The 19,444-nt window shown below is 34.0% G+C and overlaps 1 protein-coding gene across 1 annotated transcript in view; it reads right to left on the bottom strand.

The window, feature by feature from the left end:
* LOC126739682 (inhibitory POU protein) overlaps positions 1-19,444 on the bottom strand; it is a 135,182-nt gene that overhangs the window by 58,084 nt on the left and 57,654 nt on the right. The window lies entirely within an intron of this gene.

Genomic DNA, 19,444 nt, shown 5'->3' with positions numbered 1-19,444 from the left:
TCAAAAAGGAAACGGGCGGCACGTGTCAAAACCACTCTACTAATAAGTTTGTTCCGAAATATGTATTTGGCTAGTGCTTCCCTGTTGGCTTAAGGGTTAATTTAACTTGAAAATGACGTGTTTCTGTGGGATTCTATAAATAATTATGATGAAATAGTTGCAGATTCTCCTTCTTAAATTGACACTAATATATGCCCAGCTTCTTTTCATAATTTTTTTCGACTTTCGGTCTCTTCAATGCAAGACACATAAACTGTAAACCATTTAAATATAATTTAATGTTATACTTGAACAACTTAAACCCACTCTTTTTACATATAGAGATTTTCGTAACTTCAATAAAATGCTTTTTGATTCTTCTATAATTTGCATAGACTTAAAGTCAGAATAAGGATAGGGGTCTATTGACAAAACCTTGGATAAGTTTAATCTGAAACTGACTCAGGTCTTTGACTAATTTACTTTTTTTAAACAATTAGATCTCGTAGACTGCAAACTCTATACAGTGATGACGCGCAGGTTTGCACAAATTCATTTAAAATTGAAACGCTCGGACACGTCGATTTTTATTTTTCGTCGATTTTTTTGATAAAGAATTCATGTATACAGGGCGAACCAAAAATAAGCAACGACCATAAACTTCAATTTTTTAAATAGAAACTGTTTGGGTCACTTGAGCATATTCAAACATGTTTTTTCATAGTTTTTTAACAGGTATATTTAATTGTTGACACCTTGTCATCATTTAATCGCATGGAAACAGTATGTATTACTTTACCTAAATGTCAGTAACTATCAAATGCAGTTGCAAAGTTTAAAAGTATGGCGCGTTAAACTGAAAAACCAAGAATTTAAATTTTGATGATGGTAGGATATGCTGACAAGACTCGAACACAGGCCGAAGTTTGCAATCTGTTTAACAAAAAAAACAACAAAGTACCCGGAGAGGCCTATTACAAGTTTTTTAGTAAGCAAAATTGAAAAATAGTTTAGAGATTTTGATCATGTTAGAGACAAATTTGACCTGGACCGTCCCACGCTTCCAGAAAACAGACAATTAGATATTTTGCTTGATTTACAAGGAAATCCACATAAATCAACTCGACAAGTTGCTGCAGATCAGTCGGTTAGTAAATCATCTGATCTAAAATATTTGTATAGAAATAAATGGCATCCATATAAAATTCATTTAATTCAGGAGCTTATTGAAAAGACCCATCACATCCGCAGAATAGAGTACTCCAAATAGAGTATATTATAGATAATAGAGTATTCCACACTGGAGTATGGAAAGTCACAAACAATTTCCCAAGAAGTTAAACGCATGGGCAGGAATTGTAGGCATGTCAATTGTGGATGTTAAGAGCGCACTTACCTCTGAAAAATATTTAGAGTTGCTTCAAAATCAGGTTGTACCTAGTTTAATTTCACTTTATCCAAATGGTGAAAATCCATTTATACCGGCAGATTCGATATGGTTCCAACCGGATGGCACTCCCCCACACTATTCGCGAACAGTACGAGATTACCTTACCAACATTTTCCCACCATTTTCTCGCCAGATTTAACCCCATTTGATTTTTATCTATGGGGTTATCTAAAATCTAAAGTTTATTTTGATAAACCTGAAAGTTTAGAAGAATTAAAAAATAGAATTATAGATCCGAAATACAACAAATCCGGCATCAAACAATAAGTAATACAATTTGAATATCGACTTGGTTACTGTCAGAAGGTCACCAATTTGAACATTTATTTTAATTTTTTTTGTTTTGTTTTTTTTTATTAAACTGTTCTATAAATGTATGGTTATTTATAACAAAATTTATTGCAAATTTCTCAATAAATATTAAGGTTGGGTATAGGACATGATATACAAAATATACTTAAAATTTTATACAGAAATAAAATAAAAAAGGGTGTTTCTATTTAAAAAATTAAATTAATAGTCGTAGCTCATTTTCGGTCCACCATGTACACACTGTATGCATGAATTCATCATTAAAAAATTAACGTGTCCGAGACACTCCTGAATTTTAAATGAATTTGTTCCAACTTGCGCGTCTGAATAACTAATACTTTAAAAGATATTATGAAATTGAAAAAGAAAACCTTTAATAAGTCGGACACTTACTCAGGCAGAGAAGAATTATTACCTAGATCTACAATACGACCAAAGAAAAAAGCTTATATAGTTTTGAGTTGAACAAAGTTAAAAATAATTCGAAGAAAACTTGGTCAAAATTAAATGATTGGAATGTTCATTGCAAGCAGTCTTTTGACCTACCCAATCATTTAAAGAATGCTACAAGTGATCATTTTGCCAACATAAGTAATTTGGCTATTTCTGTTCACGTGGCTCTTATAAATTATTACTCTTCTGACACTCTCTTAACCCGTAGTGAAACTTTCCACTTTAAAGGAATTTATGAATATGATATTTATAAATCATTCTTTCAAAATTTTTAATCTTTGTCCGGAAACAGCGGAATATCCAGCTATATGGAAAACTACAGTAATGAAACCTCTTCCAAAGACAGCAAAGATTACCTCATTCGATGAGCTTAGACCTATAAACCTATATATATATAAACCTATATAAATAATTCTACCAATCCTTGGCAAAATGGCAAAACTTGACTAGAGTTTTAAAGACATCCCATACAAGCTATATTGTTAACTTGGGTAATGTAATTAAATCGTCTTGGAATGTGATAAATTCAGATCGATTTTATACTTCTACCATAAGCAATAGTCCACTTAGTTCTTAAGAACCGACACTACTTCCTACCGGAGACACCTACCTTGATATTTTGTCTGATATACAAACAGAATCTATATTTGCATTTAGGAAAGTAAGCCAGATTCAAGTGAGAGATACTATGAATATTTTAAAAATTAAAAACAGTCATGATATATACAGTCATATCTATGGCGTTAATAAATCATTAATCAAACAAATTAAATAGTTTTTTTAATTTCCTGCTTATTTCACCCCTACTAAAACTAATAAATAGCAATATTACAAATGGTATCTTTCCATCGGTATTAAAAAATTCTAAGGTTGTACCTATTTTTAGAAAGCTTCTCGTTTCCTTCCAATTATAGACCTATATAACTGATACCTGCTATTGCAAAAAATTTTCAGTTGATTTTATAAGACCAACTATCAATCTTTTGAAAAAAAATCTTTTCACCGGTTTAGAGTATAAACAGATTTACTACTGGCTTGAGGATGAGAAGTATGCATGTGTTTCCTCTTGTGACCTCTCCAAGGCATTCGATTGCGTATCTCATGACATTCCTGTCTGACTAGTTGAGCATGGCACTCCTCAGGGTTCTATACTGGGACCCTTACCCATCTATGTCAATTATCTTCATAAGAAAGGCCAAGCTGCTAAAATTTGTCAATTTTCAGATGACATAACCGTAGCCAGAAGTGGGAGGAGTCTTAAGAGTCTGTCGTTGTCTAACCTACATGGTGAAGGTTTGGTTCAAGAGTGGTTTATTTAAAATAGACTATTATTGAACGCAGATATCAGATAAGACTATCAAGGTTTTCTTTGGCCTCATACGTACATGGCCTCAACATGTACCTCTTACGAAAGTTACTAAAAATTATTCCTTTTTATGAATTAATGCAATCCTATCACGCTATATTTCAATAAATAGCCACTTATGCTATACTGACTTAGGAGGCACTCTTGTCATACAGCTCGCTTTTTTTGCTATGCAGAGAAAAGCTGTTAAGGTTATTACTGGCAAATACTATACGGAGCCCGAAGAACCCGTTTGTCATTTAATTATTATATTTGGAAAATTATTCGTAATATATGATATGATATGATATGATAGAGTTGTTGTGATATGATATGATTGACTTGTAAAAGTTTTGACAGATGACAGGTAATTCAATAGCTGTATTCGATTCAACGCCGGTTTTAGTTCTGGTTGACAGCTATTTGACGCTATTAACAGAATATTTGACGTATTTGGTTACAAATAATGACGTCAACGCATAACCAATACCAAACCACCCGAATGCAATGGTTCTGTTGTTTTTTTTTTTGGTTATGGTTCTTGCTATATTTATGTTATCTTTCAAATACACATATTGGCATGGGCTAATATTAAAACTTTACTTTTAACTTTAATGCTTCCGGACAATGTGGCTGATTCTCAACTCTTTTTATTGATGCAACATCAAAATTTTCAGAATTTATACGAAACTGAGCAAAGTGGCCCGTCATTGCCACCTGTCTTAAATAGTCAAGTGTATAATCATCATCTAAAAATTAAAAACAAAATACCTACTAATTTAAAGGGCTATTAAATAAATTATTGACTAATAAAGGCCCTACATTTATTTCTGCAGTGTAGTAACCGAGAGTAATATGATATATGTAGTTTTTATTTACTTTAGTAAAAAAGAAATACCAAAAAAGCTACCAGTAAGAAGTAAATGGCAAGTAGAAATATCAGCATCTATATTGTATATGGACTTATCGTTAAATTAAAAAGTGTACATTTTCCATTTTATCTGGTTTAATATAAATACTGCTTAACTATTACTACCCCGTGGGATCTTATTATTGTATATTCAAGTTCAAATAAAAAAATGTTATCAATAAAAACAATTTTGTCTTTTATCTCGTGTTTACAAACAAATCCAAACCAAATCAGATAACCACCTCGCCGGTCTGGTTCGAGATATGATAGACCAAAAGTAAACAATGACGTCATTAAATGTAAAACGAATACGGTTAGTATCACTTCGGTTAACCGAAACCAAAACCAGCGTTCACTCGAATATAGCTAATATTATTACAATACTAGTTAAACAATGACATCCGCGGTATAAAGTTAGAACCAAATAGAAAGTGTCCAAATGTATAAATCTTATTACCAATATTCTTATGAATCGTTTTCTTCTAATTTTCAATTTTCCTTAATTTTCATGCAGAGCGAGAGGAAGCATTAATCAGAAGAGAGAGTTTCTTAATACAATGAAAAATTCTGTATCTTAGCTGGGGAGGACAAAGAGAATATTTAAGCGAAAGGGTAGCTACAGGATACGGACATTTTTAATAGATGCTTCAGGGTCGTGCAATGCAAAATAGATTTTTTTCACAACATTATTATTGCAAATCTACAAAGTAATAAAATAAATAGGTGATATATAAAAAGTTATTTTACACTTTATATATTATATAATCAATTGGTAACTACTGGAATTCTAAGCAAAAGTTATTTAATACTCTATATTTCTAAAACTACAAAAAAAAGTTTTGAAGTCTGTCTGAAAAGTTGTTTTTTCGAGAATAACTTTTTATATTTTTCAGGAGTTCACGTAGTAGAAGAGAGAAATGCGATGACTTAACTCAAGACCAATTTATTTGAAATTAACTGGAAGTATAAAGCGTTTTATTGGCAATTGATGGGAGGCCCTAACTAAATCGGTCCATTATTTTCAAAATTATAAAAGTTTTTTTAAAAGTGGCCCAGAAAAATTATTATCAAGTTCAAAAATTTATTAGAAATTTAAAAAAAAAATTACTGGCATTTTAAACGGCTGTATTGGAAATCGACATAAAAAGACCAAAGGTAAATCGGTTCATAAATTTTTAAGTTATAAAAGTTTTTCAAAAAGCGGTATAAGAACATTTACCTTCAAGTTTTAAATTTTATAAAAAAATCATATCAAGACCAATTTACTTGAAACTTACTTGGATTATAAAGGATTCTATTGATAATCAATAGGGGAATGCCACAAGTAAATAGATTTTTTATTTTTTAAATTTTAAAGTTTTACAAAGTGGTTCTAAAAATCTAGTTTCAAGTTTCAAAATTTATAAAAAATTAAAACGAAGATCAATTTACTTAAAACTTAGTGGAAATTTAAAAGGTTCTATTGGCAATCGATAGGAGAAGACCAGATGAAAATTAATGACAAAAAATATTAAAGGCCATAAAAAGTAAACTTTTTACCCAATTTTTGACCTAAAAAGGTCTCTAAGCCCCACAAATCATAGACGATCATAAATAAATAATTTCTCTTATTTGTAATGTACGGAACCACGTAATAATAATGGTGTTTCAAGGTGATTGAGAGTATATTAGAACACCGACATGCAAAAAAGTGAACTTTTCAACCTATGTCGAAATTTTGTAATTCTATTAACAGTTTAAGTATTTAAATATATAGAAGAGAAAATATATTTAATAACAAATATATAGAGGAGAAAAATCAAATTCCTGTGTCTACTATATTTAATCCGAAATCATACATGATTTATATGATCCTTTTTGTAGAATACTCTGTATATTAAGCGACTAGTTGGCAGATATTCAAAAGCTAACTAAAAATTATTTAATACTTCATGGCTCAAAAACCAAAAATTAAAAGTAATTGAGGTTTAAAATAGTGAGTGACTGGTCATTTAACATGATGCTTTAGTATTAAATTTCACTCTAAGGTTTCTCGTGGAATAGATAGGTTAGGTTTAGTGTGAGTGACCTCGTCTTCTTTCTTTCTCCTCCACGGATAATCTGCACTCAGATTTGTCTGTCAGGCCTAATTTTACATGCATGAGATGTCTTGGTTTGAAGTAACCAGCATACATAAAGTTACTATATACAAGTGTTTAGACCTGGGAATGAATCTGTTCCAATAATGTCAACACATTTCTTCCGTTCTGTTGCAGATTGTAAGTTTTACTGCATTATTTACGATACCTATTACTGGATATTTTAATATTTTCCATAAATCACTACTTGACATAGAAAAGAAACTGGATCCAGCAAGACAGGCCACGCTCAATTTCCCCAATACAGGACGGTCACGTGGCGTGCACCCGCTTTATTTAATTGTCAGTCACGTGTCTTTAAGTGGAATGAATAAAATTTCGCGGTGTCTGATTATAGTTACGCACCCGCCACTTGACAGTCGCACCACCCCCGAATGGGGGGGTTGAATCCATAACTTATGTCGGATATTTGACGTTTCCTCTACGAGACAGGCGGGGTGTTACGTAGTAATTTGTAAATTGAAATCGGATTTTGGGGATTAGGATGTTTAGGGTGTTTTTGATTAATGAGGTGTTTTTGTATGCAAGGCTTTCGATCGAGTTGAGCTCAAACTTTTGCTTTCTCCGTACAGGACAACCAAATGGTAGACTAATGTGTGAGAAGAGGTTTCACAATAGATGAGCTGATCCAGTGAATGATCTTAGGGGATAGACCCCAAAGCATTACCGAAAGCCCTCAGGCAGACCCAAATCGCTTAAGTGACCTTCCTAACTCTGGAAAATCTTAAGAGTTTGAAATCTAATATGATTCTCGGAAATTGAACCATCGTGGAGTTTCCAACTGCACGCCTCTTAAGGACACTAGGATCCTAATGGTGTTCCAAAGTTAAGTCTTCTAGTAAATAGTAGGAATTCTGTTTTGTTGCAGTTAATCCTTGTGCCCTCCGTGAGGGTCGAGCCATGACATTTGAATAATCGACAGATTACTCCAAAAGAAGTATTGTCAAATGTCCCTTTAATATCTAAGAACGCACCCAGACAGTCCTTCACCTTTCTCGTGATGTGGTATATTGTTGCACATGCAGTAGTGGTCTTCTAACCCGGTTACTATCTTGGTAACCAGCTTTTAGGTATAGATCAATCAGGCACTCTATCGTCTTCAGCAGAAAACTGGTAAGACTGTCGATACTATTTGGAGTCTGTGTGGTTATTTTTTTTTTGGTTTAGGGATAAAGACCTCTTTCCATAGCTTGGGAACGTAGCTCTAAGCAAGGAAAGTCTTGAATAGTTTTACGATATGTGTAGTAAGTACAACTAACCCATTTTGCAGGAGATATGGATATAACCCATCCATGCGAGGAGATTTAAAGGGGGAAAAGATTTGATTTTCCATTTAACCCTCTCGTAGATGATGATCCTTCTAGCAGTGTTCCGAAAAAGAAAATAGCAAAAACCTTGAAGGGTGAAATGCAACAAGAGTTGTATAAAATAAGTCTATTATTAACATACTTTATCTCTTAACATCCTTAGGGTCTTTTGTGGGTCGGAAGGAGTGATCAAGTTACACAGCAATAAAACAAGTGTGTTAAAAGGTATATCACAATTTATTTATTTAACACAATTGCACTCTCGGTTGTACAATCTTTACCAATTACTTACTGATGAATTTAAAGATAAAGTGTCAAGATGTGAATTATAGCAATGCTTATTATCCCCACCATATGTATGCGCGATTTACATAGATTTTAAACTATAGAAAATAAACAATATCTTAGTTTATTGTAACTACTTCAAAAAATATTTTATGTGGTGTTGTTAACTTTAAGAGATCTTTTATTATTTATTGAAAAAGCACTATTTATCCTGTTAATTAATTCCTATAAATTACTGTAGTTTGTTTTTCATAATATTGTTGTCCGCAAAATAGAGGATAAAATACAGCTTATTCAATAGCCATCCAATCAGCTGGTATTACAGGTTGTACTAATTGGTAAGTACAGGTCACTCCAGTATAGCGAATGCAGAAAATGGTCAGCATCGGCACATCACATCAGGTTCATTTAATCAAATTGCACGGAAATGGAGAAAGTAGAAAGTACAATAGAGATAAAGAAAAGAAGACCTTATTTAGTCTTCGGACAACTATGCATCTTATGACTATTATACTATTATTCATCAATAGTTAACTCACCCATTGATATTAGGTGGCTATAAAGTGCTCGCAGCTTACGTTGAGGGATAAGATGGAAAATCCTTTTGTTTGTGGAGTTAATGCCTAATCAAAAGGGTTTTTTGAAGGAAAAGGCCATAGAAATGAGTTTGTAAAATACCAATGACCACATTATTGGAAACCAAATGAGAATTATAGAAAATGTGGAAATTTACCGGTGAGGAAGGTTATGTAAACCCAACATCCAATCTAACCTATTCTTCTACAAAAATCCGGAAATCTATTTGGAAATGGCGAACAGGATCCGTTTAGGCACTCAGCCTTATAAGGGATGAAAGAAGATGGATATTTCGGGATTTTTAGCAAAGGAAAATTCGCTCACGATACGCTCTCACAAGACGTAAAGATCAAATGACAGTGACAAACGACAGTAATTTTAAATTGACAGCTGACAACCAACTTGATAATCCACAACCAGAGAACAACAACCCATTTCGATATACCACATGAACGAATTCGTTTCGCAAAGAGTAGACAAAGGCCAACCCACACCTGCACAACCGCAACGCACGGATGTGATCGGTCAAATTAATAAAAGAGATTAGTGCATAGTTTTATTGACTTAACTAAGCCTCCAATGAATACCCTCGCAAATATTCCTCACTACCGAAGTTCCAATAAACTACCCAAAATGATAAGAACTTGTGGAGGTTTTGTTGTATAAAAAAACCGTAACAGCAGTCTTGTACTCGTCATCTGGGTGTGACAGCGATGCCATTTTCTAAATCTAATTGTACTTTGCTGGATGTAATTATTCTGCCAAATGGTAATATGATGCGCGGTGATGTCAAACATCATGATCTGCTTTAGTTAACACACCTTCAGCTTATAGCGTGTAATCTTTTGCATAGGATACCTAGCAGGAAGCCTAAATATGTTGTAATTAATAAGCGTTTTAAGTATTTTGAGACATTTTTATTTATCTTGAGACATTTAACTCTGACTTAATAAGCATTTTGACTTGGGACAGATTTACGAAATGAAAAAGCACAGTTAATGACAAACAAGATATTAACATTATATAATTATCACACACCTATTCAAAGCCAAAGGCACCATGGTTTACGGATATATTAAGAATCGTGAAAAGAAAGCAAAGTTCATTGTTTAACTATATTGTTTTCATCATTGTTTAACTATAGGTGAATAAAAAAACTGTATAACAATACCAAATTATCCCGAAAATATAAACTATTTTTCCATAGTTGATGTTTTAGCGAAAGATATTGCTGACGAGTAATATTATTACGAAATGCCTGTGGGTCTTATAGCATAATAATCAGAATGATAAAAGTCTACTGCCTAGTTATAATCCCTTTTTTTACACATCTTTTTAATGAATACATTTTGTATGGACAATTCTCTAATGATTGGAAATCATCTATAGTTCTTCTTTTACCCATAAATAATAAACTAGTAATGTTTTTTGATTTACGATCTATAAGTTTGCTGGGTGTGTGTTTTAAGATTCTGGAAAAATTTAATTTATGCCCAAGTGACTACTAAAACACTATTCTGACTTTAGTCCGACTCAATCAGGATTTCATAAAGGCTATAGTACAACCTTCGTTTTATTACGTGTCCTAGATAATATAAATGAAGGAGCTGATAAAGGTAATACTACAGCATTGGTTCTGCTTGATTACAGCAAAGCATTCGACACAATAGATCACAAACTTCTACATGCTAAGTTGAGTTCTTTGAGATTTTTTCTTTCGTCTTTTCGTTTTTTTGAGAGTTATCTATTAGGCAGCTTCTGCGTTTTAAAGGTGACATTAGGCTGCGACTAAATCCGCCGAAGTCAGTCGTATTATACTTTGGTCCTGATCAGATGACGAGGATTCATTATCCACATTATCACTCCAAAAAGTCCAGGAAATCCTTCTGTATAGATTACATCTTAAGAGTAATATTTTGTGTGTTGGCGCGTATTCTCGATAAACGTCTGTTCATATTGCCAAATCGGATGGATGGATGGTTTCTTAAAGATGTAACATTGACACGATACGCTTAATCGGAAGGGGTGGACCAGTTGAATGGCTTTCGCGTTCTCCCGACCTAAGTCTTCTAGATTTATGGGGATATTTAAAAAACGAGCTATACAATACCCTAGTTTAAAATAATGAAGATTTGCGTGACCGAATCCCAGTGATTGCCAGATATTCTGCGTTTTCAGGAACAGCAGGACGAACAGAGAAAAATTGAATTCGATGGGCCCAAGCTTGCGTTGTAGTTAATGCAAACAAATGTGAACAGCTTTTATAAGAACTATTCAACTTCTTACGTATTAGTGTACACGCAAAAAAAGTGTTGAAATATTCATTATACATTCTAATGCTGTACCTTATATTTACTTTTTTTAATTTGTCCCGCTTTTTTTCTTTGAAAAGTTTCTTAAAGGTTTCGACCCCTTTCAAGGAAACTCCTTTTAAAATATTTTCGTATAAAAGTTCAATTTTCCCAAAGTTGTACTCCTTTCTCCCCCTTTTCAGTATTTAAAATACCTTTTCAATCAAATCTGTTTAAACATTCGGTGGGAAGTTTGGAAGTTTCAGTAGACTGGAGAAGGAAGGCAGGCAACTAGCAGCGGGAATAAAACTCAAATTGGTGGGTCAAAAACAAAAAGCGAGCTTTCTCTTCAAAATAATAGTTCAGTTATTGATTAATTTCAGTAAATAATTTGGTCTTACTTTTAACGGACATATAGCCGCTATGTCGATAACAAGAGTATATCGACATAGGGGCGTCGAAGTACTTTGATTGATTTCAGCACAGCTTCTCCCAAAACTGAGTAATACCAACAAGAAATTATTTAAAGTTTGTCGTAGGTGACCCGACGGTTCAAAGTGATAGATGTGGGTATGGATGTGAGACAACGGAGTCCATTCAGCATGATAAACTTTTGCACCAGCAGGAATATAAAGAATGACATGATCTAGTTGCAAAGATACTGCATCAAGATCTCGCAGAAAAACTAAAATTCTTATCAGCAGCCCAGGTACCATATTATGACTATAAGCCGAAACCAATTCTTAAAAATGAGCAACACAAATTATATTGTACTTACAAATCAATGAGTAAGTAACAATAGGCCTAACCTAATACAAATCGATAAAATTTCTAGAAAGACAATCCTTATTGATTGTAGCTATTCCTAATAACAATAACCTTAGACGAAGCATAATGAAAAGATGATTAAGTATAGGGATCTAGAACATCAGATACGAAGATAATGGGAAATGAGAGAAGTGCGGATGATCGCAATTATTATGTCAACAACAGAAGTAATACCAAAGAGTCAAAATATAAAACATAAAACATATCGTCTGAAAGTTTATTGGAAACGCAGCTAACGTCAACTAGTTTAAGAAACATGTCATATCATTTTAGTTTAAGTGTATTATTTGTAAATGATGATAAAAAACCGAAACCGGTAATCCATCAAAGTTCTATCCTTCAAAATCAAAAATACTTGGACGATATCGGCTGTCTGACCTCAAAAAAATAAGCAATATACTGTTAAATACAAATAAAAAGCAAATATACCGCAACCTGCAATAACCTCGTGCTCTGGTACGAACAACAATACTTGGCCCTCTAAGCAACAAATCCAGGACTTTTGGTCAGATATAAAGTCAACTCCAATAACACACAATGATAAAGCTAACTGGATTCAATATGATGCTGATGGGGTAATATATTTTCCCCAAACGGGACACTCTGATTTATCATTGGAAGAAGTTACAAAGGCCATCTCCAACCCCCAACTGGAAGGCTGCTGGCATAGATGGAATTCAAAACTTTTGGTATAAACGCTTAAAATGTACTCACTTGATTATCACTCACCATTTTAATAGATTTTTTTAAGACCCTACTTTAGTTCCAAGATTCCTGACCTAAGATTTAACGTACCTCCTTCCAAAGATAACGAGACACAAAACCCAACTAAGTATAGGCCTATAACTTGCCTACTGTACATATACAAAATACTTACATGTATAGCTAATAAGATCTACCAACATTGTAAAGATAATAATAATATAATGATCATTGAGCAGAAAGACTACTTGAGAAATTTCCAAAGATGTAAAGAACAACTGTTAATCGGTTCCATTATTACTGATCAAGCAAGCCATAAACAGCGAAATCTCTACGTTGCATATATACATAGATTACAGAAAAATATTTGACTCAGTTCCCCATACATGGTTACTCAGAGTCTTTCAAATGTATAAAGTAAATCCTACCATTATCGATTTACTCAGACTCAATTAAGTCTCACACACAACGAAGGTATACTGAAGACATCATTAATCGATATAAAAAAGGGTATTTCCAAGGAGATTCTTTGAGGCCGCCTTGGTTCTGTTTGGCTTTAAATCATCAATCAACATGCTCAACCACAATCCGATCAGTTTCTCTTTAAAGACAAATCGAGAAGTACAGTATAAAGTACCTGATCTGATGTATATGAATTATTTTCGAAAGACATAAGCATGGTGTTCAGCAAAAGATCGGAACATAAAGTAGTGTCATTAAGCAGAAAATCATACACAAATACTTCCTCCGCCTTAACAATATCTTGAAATCGAGGCTAAATTGTAAGAATATGGTCAAAGCCATTAGCACTTATCGTATACCAGTGCTGACATATAGGTTTGGAAAAGTCAAATGGACGGAAATTGACTTAGAAGAAATTTAAAGAAATACTCGAAGAACGATGACAAAGTTCAAAACCCACCATTCCAGCAGCGATAAAACGAGGTATTTGATATGTCATCTCTCCGTGATAAGCAAATAGCCAACTTGCAGAATTACCTCCTTCAGAAGGCTAAACGTTTCCAAAGCGACTATTTTGGTGGATGAGAGATATACCCTAATAAACCTAAAGGCAGCTAATGTCAAACCAATTGTAGAGAAAGTGGACCAAATTCAACAGCAAGTTAACATATGGAAGCAAAAAGCCCTCCAAGACACCGTCATCAACAAGTGCCGAAAATGTCTATATAGTTGCATCAAACGGTTACTGGCTGACTCATGGGGATGCATTCCTGGAAGACAAAGGATTTATGTGCGCGATCCAAAATCCGATAATAGCCACTAAAAATTACCTTAAGCATATTGTTACAGATCCTGCGGTAGTAGAAGATAGATGTAAAGTCTAGTAAAGCACTCTCCACTTGCCAAAAATAATACAGCACATTACAGCAGGTTGAACATCTCTTGCCCACACAGAATATCACCATCGTCACAACTGTGTAGGCAAAATAATCCACCAGCAACTTACACAAAAGTTTCAGCTCATACATTCTAATATCCCTTAATATTAGTATAGCCCCGAAAATATCCTGGAAAATTGACACTACCGATTGTACTCGTATAGAAGTATTATTACAGATAGAACTATTCCGCTAATCGGTTAAGTTTTCGATATAGGTACTATGGGAAATGAGTTTGTCTGACTTTAAGACCACAAACACAAAATATGTAACTGGTATTTTTCTCTTATAGTAAGCCAGGCGAATTCTTTTACATGCGGCAATAGGAACCTTAGGCATGCGTTTTTAATTTTCTGCAAAGACAAATGATCAATGAGTTAAACAAGGCATATGAACAATATTATAGCAATTCAAATGGGATAGTACTAATGAGTCACACAAACTAAGCCTAGAGAATGTATCAAAGGCTCTCTATTCGTATACAATAATCTAAGACTGATGATACATGACTCGAGAATCTTAGATCTGACTCGATATAATAAACAAATTTCAAATCATGGACGAGAGTCAATATTCAGTCTTTCTTAAAATCAACTTCATGTTTTCCATGTTAACTCAAGACCAAAAGGGTGATATATACATATAATTTTTGTCCCGACTTCTCCAAGATTTCCACCAGCTGTCGGGGTATAAAATCCAGCATCGGCGGGAAAACGCGCGGAAAACTCTCCCTCTCGCAGTGCAGACCATGATGGCGCGCGTTGTCGGGGTTAAAATGGCGTCCGTGCTCCCATCTGGAGGAAATGACGTGTACGGGGGGATCGATAGGGGGCCCAGTCTGATTGGCCGGAGCCCTAAGGGTGGGACGGACCCCAGTCGCTTTTAATAGTCCCAGTTTTCGTCCGTTTCTGTGATTTCTCCGGCGACCGCGATGCGACATTTTTCTTCGTCTTCGATTGTTTTGATGGTTTTTTTATAAGGGAACAGCTGATGGATATGGCGTAGGAAGTACACGTGGTTTATATGGAACAGCATATGTGCGGGACGGAGAAGGAGGGTGAAATAAGGATTTTCTTTTTCAATTTGTCTGAAAAAGTATGATTTGTGCTGCAATTATTGGGATTTCTTGTGTGTTTCCGGGTGCAATTTAATAAATATGGAATAAGTACGGAGACTTATCAGTTTATTATCTCATTCATACAAGCTTTTTGTGACAATAGTTACTAATATTCTGGGACCTAAGCTAAATTTTCACCAAGTACTGGAGCAAGCCCGATTCAAAAATGGCTTTGGAACGAATTACCACCTACAAGTAATAAAGTCCCTAGATAGAGAAACTTATGGAAGTCATTGATACTAATATTTGTTAACTTTGAACAGGCATTTGGTTTAGTCCAGCATACCTCCATGTTGAGAGTACTTACAGAGTGCAATATCAATTATTGGTACACGAAATTACTTTCTTCAAAATGTATTATGGCGACGCAAAGAAATTTACTTAGAGAAAGATATCATAGATCGAGGCACTACATATTACCCCAAAACTATTCACTTACTGCAGAGCGCCAAGAAGACAACAGTTGAGGAAATATTGGAGTCATTACATCCATCCTTCCATGACTAACTGCCACAGCTTTTTCATAGCTATATTACCTGCAATGGTGCCAATAGCTAATGCTGCCATCAAAGTATCAATTCCATTCAAATCATATTCTTTAAGTTACTTTTCCTTCCTTCAGGTGTAGTAGGATTGACCTCTATACAATGGCAAAGTAAGAAAAACTATTAATAAAAGTAATGAAGTAGCTTTTACTATCAATAGTCGCTGGCTTAATTGGTCCACATGCATCACTTGACATAACCTTAAGCATTCTCGTAGTCTTTATTAGCTCTGGTTAAGACTGTCTTGACTGTTTCCCGTTTAGACAAATCTTAAAGACTTTGGAGTATGATGATAAATGCCCCTTCCTTGCTCTATTTTTTAATTTAGGATTTCTTATATAGATGGGCCTCAATGTTTTGTTTAAAATAAGATGCTATCATATTTTCCTTGGCTAGTTCCATATCATAAATGCTTCTGATACTGATGGAACTTTAAACCCTCTTGCTTCTATATTCTTCACAGACAGCAGATTGTATGTCAACCTTTTAAACACTAAAACATTTTCCAATCTTAGTCTCTGATCACTTTGAGTTTCCCGACGTAAAGTGACATGCATGTGTACTTGTACTGAATCAACCTTCTTTGCAACCCTTATAGACTTACTGCCTTTTTGTCACTTAGATACTACTCAAATTCACCTCCCACTAAATGAGACCACCATAAAGTTTAGATATACAAATTCATTTTTTGACATGCCAAGTAACCATCTGAGTTATCCAGTATATTACATGCTCTATTTTGGTTACCAATCTAATTCTTATTGCCATTATCATATGCCCTTTGTTCTAATGTTAAGCAATCTTCCTTCTAATGCCTCTGTAACTCACAATAATAGCTCTTAAATGAAAATTGACCTTTATTAAATTGTTGCTTGGTTCTTGGCATCCTATATTCCCACTATACATCTCTTTCTTCTTTCCTTCTTTCAAAAACTGAACTATAAGATTCCTGGCTTTAATTTCTTGTTTTTTTCCACTTACCAATCATTGCTTCAAGTAACTGAACTCATAATTTTGAAATTCTACCCCATTAAGTGATGTTTAATTAGACATTCCGGACGTTTTCATTAAGACTTCTGTTACGATTTCACGTCAAAGGTTCAAATACAAAAGGTATGCTTGTTTACACTACAACAAACACTTTAATTTTTTCCCAAAAAATCAACTTAGCAAGAACTTATATGATATTTTTTTATGTAAGAGTTCACGTCACCAACACGAAGTTTGTTGCGCTTATTGACAGACCCAATTTCTTAAGCTAACTTTACATACGAGTAGTTATAATTCGAATTTTGTAGTGAGATGAAGATGTATGTGAGATAAGAATAAAAACTGATCTTAAGTTGCTGTCGTTTGGTATTACTATATCAATTATTTTTGCTGTTTTTTTTTCCTTCTTGTTAATATCTGGCGTATTGTGAATTATTTTCCAGCCAGTTATAACATAGTAACAAAAATAGTTTTGTCCTAGTAGATTTTTGGGTTTTCTTTTTTGACACATTCTTTGGAATTATATTTGTCAAGTCGTCGTTGTGTCAAGTTTTGTTATCTCTAGCAGCTAAGTGCGAGCAGTGTAGATATTGTATGGTTTCTGATTTTTCCCCCACAGAGTCTACATTTGTCATTCAGTACTCCTCCATGCAATATACAGGGTGTCCCAAGAGTAGACGTCCAAACGAGAGGAGGTGATAGAGGAGATCATTTGCAATCAAAAAAACCCTATATACAGACATAAAAGTTATTTCCATTTTTCTCATTTTTGTAAAAATCGCTTCATGCATCATGTACAAAATTTATTACAAAAATATCATAATTTATTTACTTAGTATTAAGTGCGAGTGTGACCCTTAGAAGTGCTCCCTTTCATAAATATGATTTGGATGCATAATTGTTTCTTTCACTAGTAAGAAAAAAATAATTTCTCAATATGTTTAATTTTTATTTAAAAATTATTTGCCTTTTAAGTGAACCTGGCAGAAATAAATTTACTACAAAAAGTTAAAAATTATCAGGAAAAGTTACTTATTTAATGAAGATTCTCATATGGTGAAATACTTTCAGATAAGTGATACGAGTCTTTTTTGATTGACATTTTTATTAAACTAATCCTTTTTGGACAAAAATCAAAATATTGTAATACTAAATAATCTAATTCTAAATAATGAAAAAAAAAGAATTTATTGCCATTAAACATCACAATAAATGTTCAAAATGCGAACCACCTGCGCTAATACACATTCGGCAACGGCGAAGGAAATTACTTTTTATGCGCCGAAAGGCTCTGTCATTGTTGGTAATAACGTTGGCCGCTTGTCTTATATTTCGTCGCAGTTCTACTTCAGTCTGGCTTTCATTGATAAAAACAAGTTCTTTGAAATATCCCCATAAAAAAAGTCTAAGGGGTTCAGGTCAGGCGAACGCGGCGGCCATTGGATGGTTCCTCCCCTTCCAATACATCGATTATTAAAAGTAGTATCAAGATGTTGCTTTACGATTCGGGCAGAGTGAGCAGGAGCTCCGTCGTGTTGCAGCCACATGTCTCGCCGTGTTGCTACAGATACGTCTTCAAGTAAATCGTTCAAGTTATGTTGCAAGAAATGTTAATAATTTTCACCGTTAAGTCATCCTGGTAGCTCGAATGGTCCAATTAATTTGCCTTCAATGATCCCTGCCCATAAATTGACTGAAAACTCATGCTGAAAACGATCATTTCTCACTATATTAGGATTAACATAGTCCCAATAATGCAAATTGTGTATATTAAATATCCCTGTTCTTTTAAAACTGCTTTCGTCACTCCACAAAATGTTTTAAAAAAAATTAGAGTCTTCTCTATTACGCTGCAGCATTTCCCGACAAAACTGAATCCTTTTTTCATAATCAGTGGGCAGAAGTGCTTGAACACGTTGCACATGATAAGGATATAACAGATTTCTTTGTAAGACTCGATGAACTGTGGATTTGGGAAGTCCCGAACGTCTTGCTATGCGACGAATACTTGTTGGATTCTCTGTTGCAAATTCCACAATATCATCTTCATCGTTATCATTTCTAGGTCTTCCTACTCCCCGTGGCTGACCAGGAATGATGCCTTCCAAGTAACTCTGATGCACATTTATGAAAACTCTATGGTCAGGATAGCGATTTCGACCGGGAAAGCGTCTTTCATATTCTCGGGCAGCAGCTCGAGCATTTCCATCACAAAGCCCATAAACATAGTGCATTTCTGCATATTCGTGGGAACTATGAGCCATTTGTGAAGGTTTACTTGTAATAGTAGCAAAGGAGTTAAAACACAAAAAACTCTGAACATAGAAACAGCAAACAGCCTAAGTATAAGAAATAAAGCCTAATTTGTTGAAAAACCAGAAGAAAACTTACTACATTCGTGACAGGGAAACGGTATGTTGACCTTAAAAATTATTTGAAAAAAAATGTTTAGTTTTCTTATCATAAATATTTGACCATAAAGAATCTGCATAAATAAAGCAAGTTTTTCTGATAGCTGTTTATTTTTGGTCGAACAGGTGCTTTGTAGCAGCATCAATCCAAACGCAAAAATATGTATGTAAAACTTAAACACATTGAGAAATTATCATTTTCTTAGTAGTGACAGAAGCAATTGTTTTGCATGCAATTATTACTTATGAAAAAGTATACTATTTAAGGTAACATTCATAGCAAATACCACGCAAATACATGAGGATATTTTTTCTATGAGTTCTTTACAGAATTCATGACACTATTTGTATAAAAAACAGAAAAACGGTAATAACTTTTAAACCATCAACAATCGAATAATAGTA

This window comes from Anthonomus grandis, chromosome 8 (genome assembly GCF_022605725.1).
Source record: "Anthonomus grandis grandis chromosome 8, icAntGran1.3, whole genome shotgun sequence".
Classification (NCBI taxonomy): domain Eukaryota; kingdom Metazoa; phylum Arthropoda; class Insecta; order Coleoptera; family Curculionidae; genus Anthonomus; species Anthonomus grandis.
This window is presented reverse-complemented; position numbering and strand designations above follow the sequence as displayed.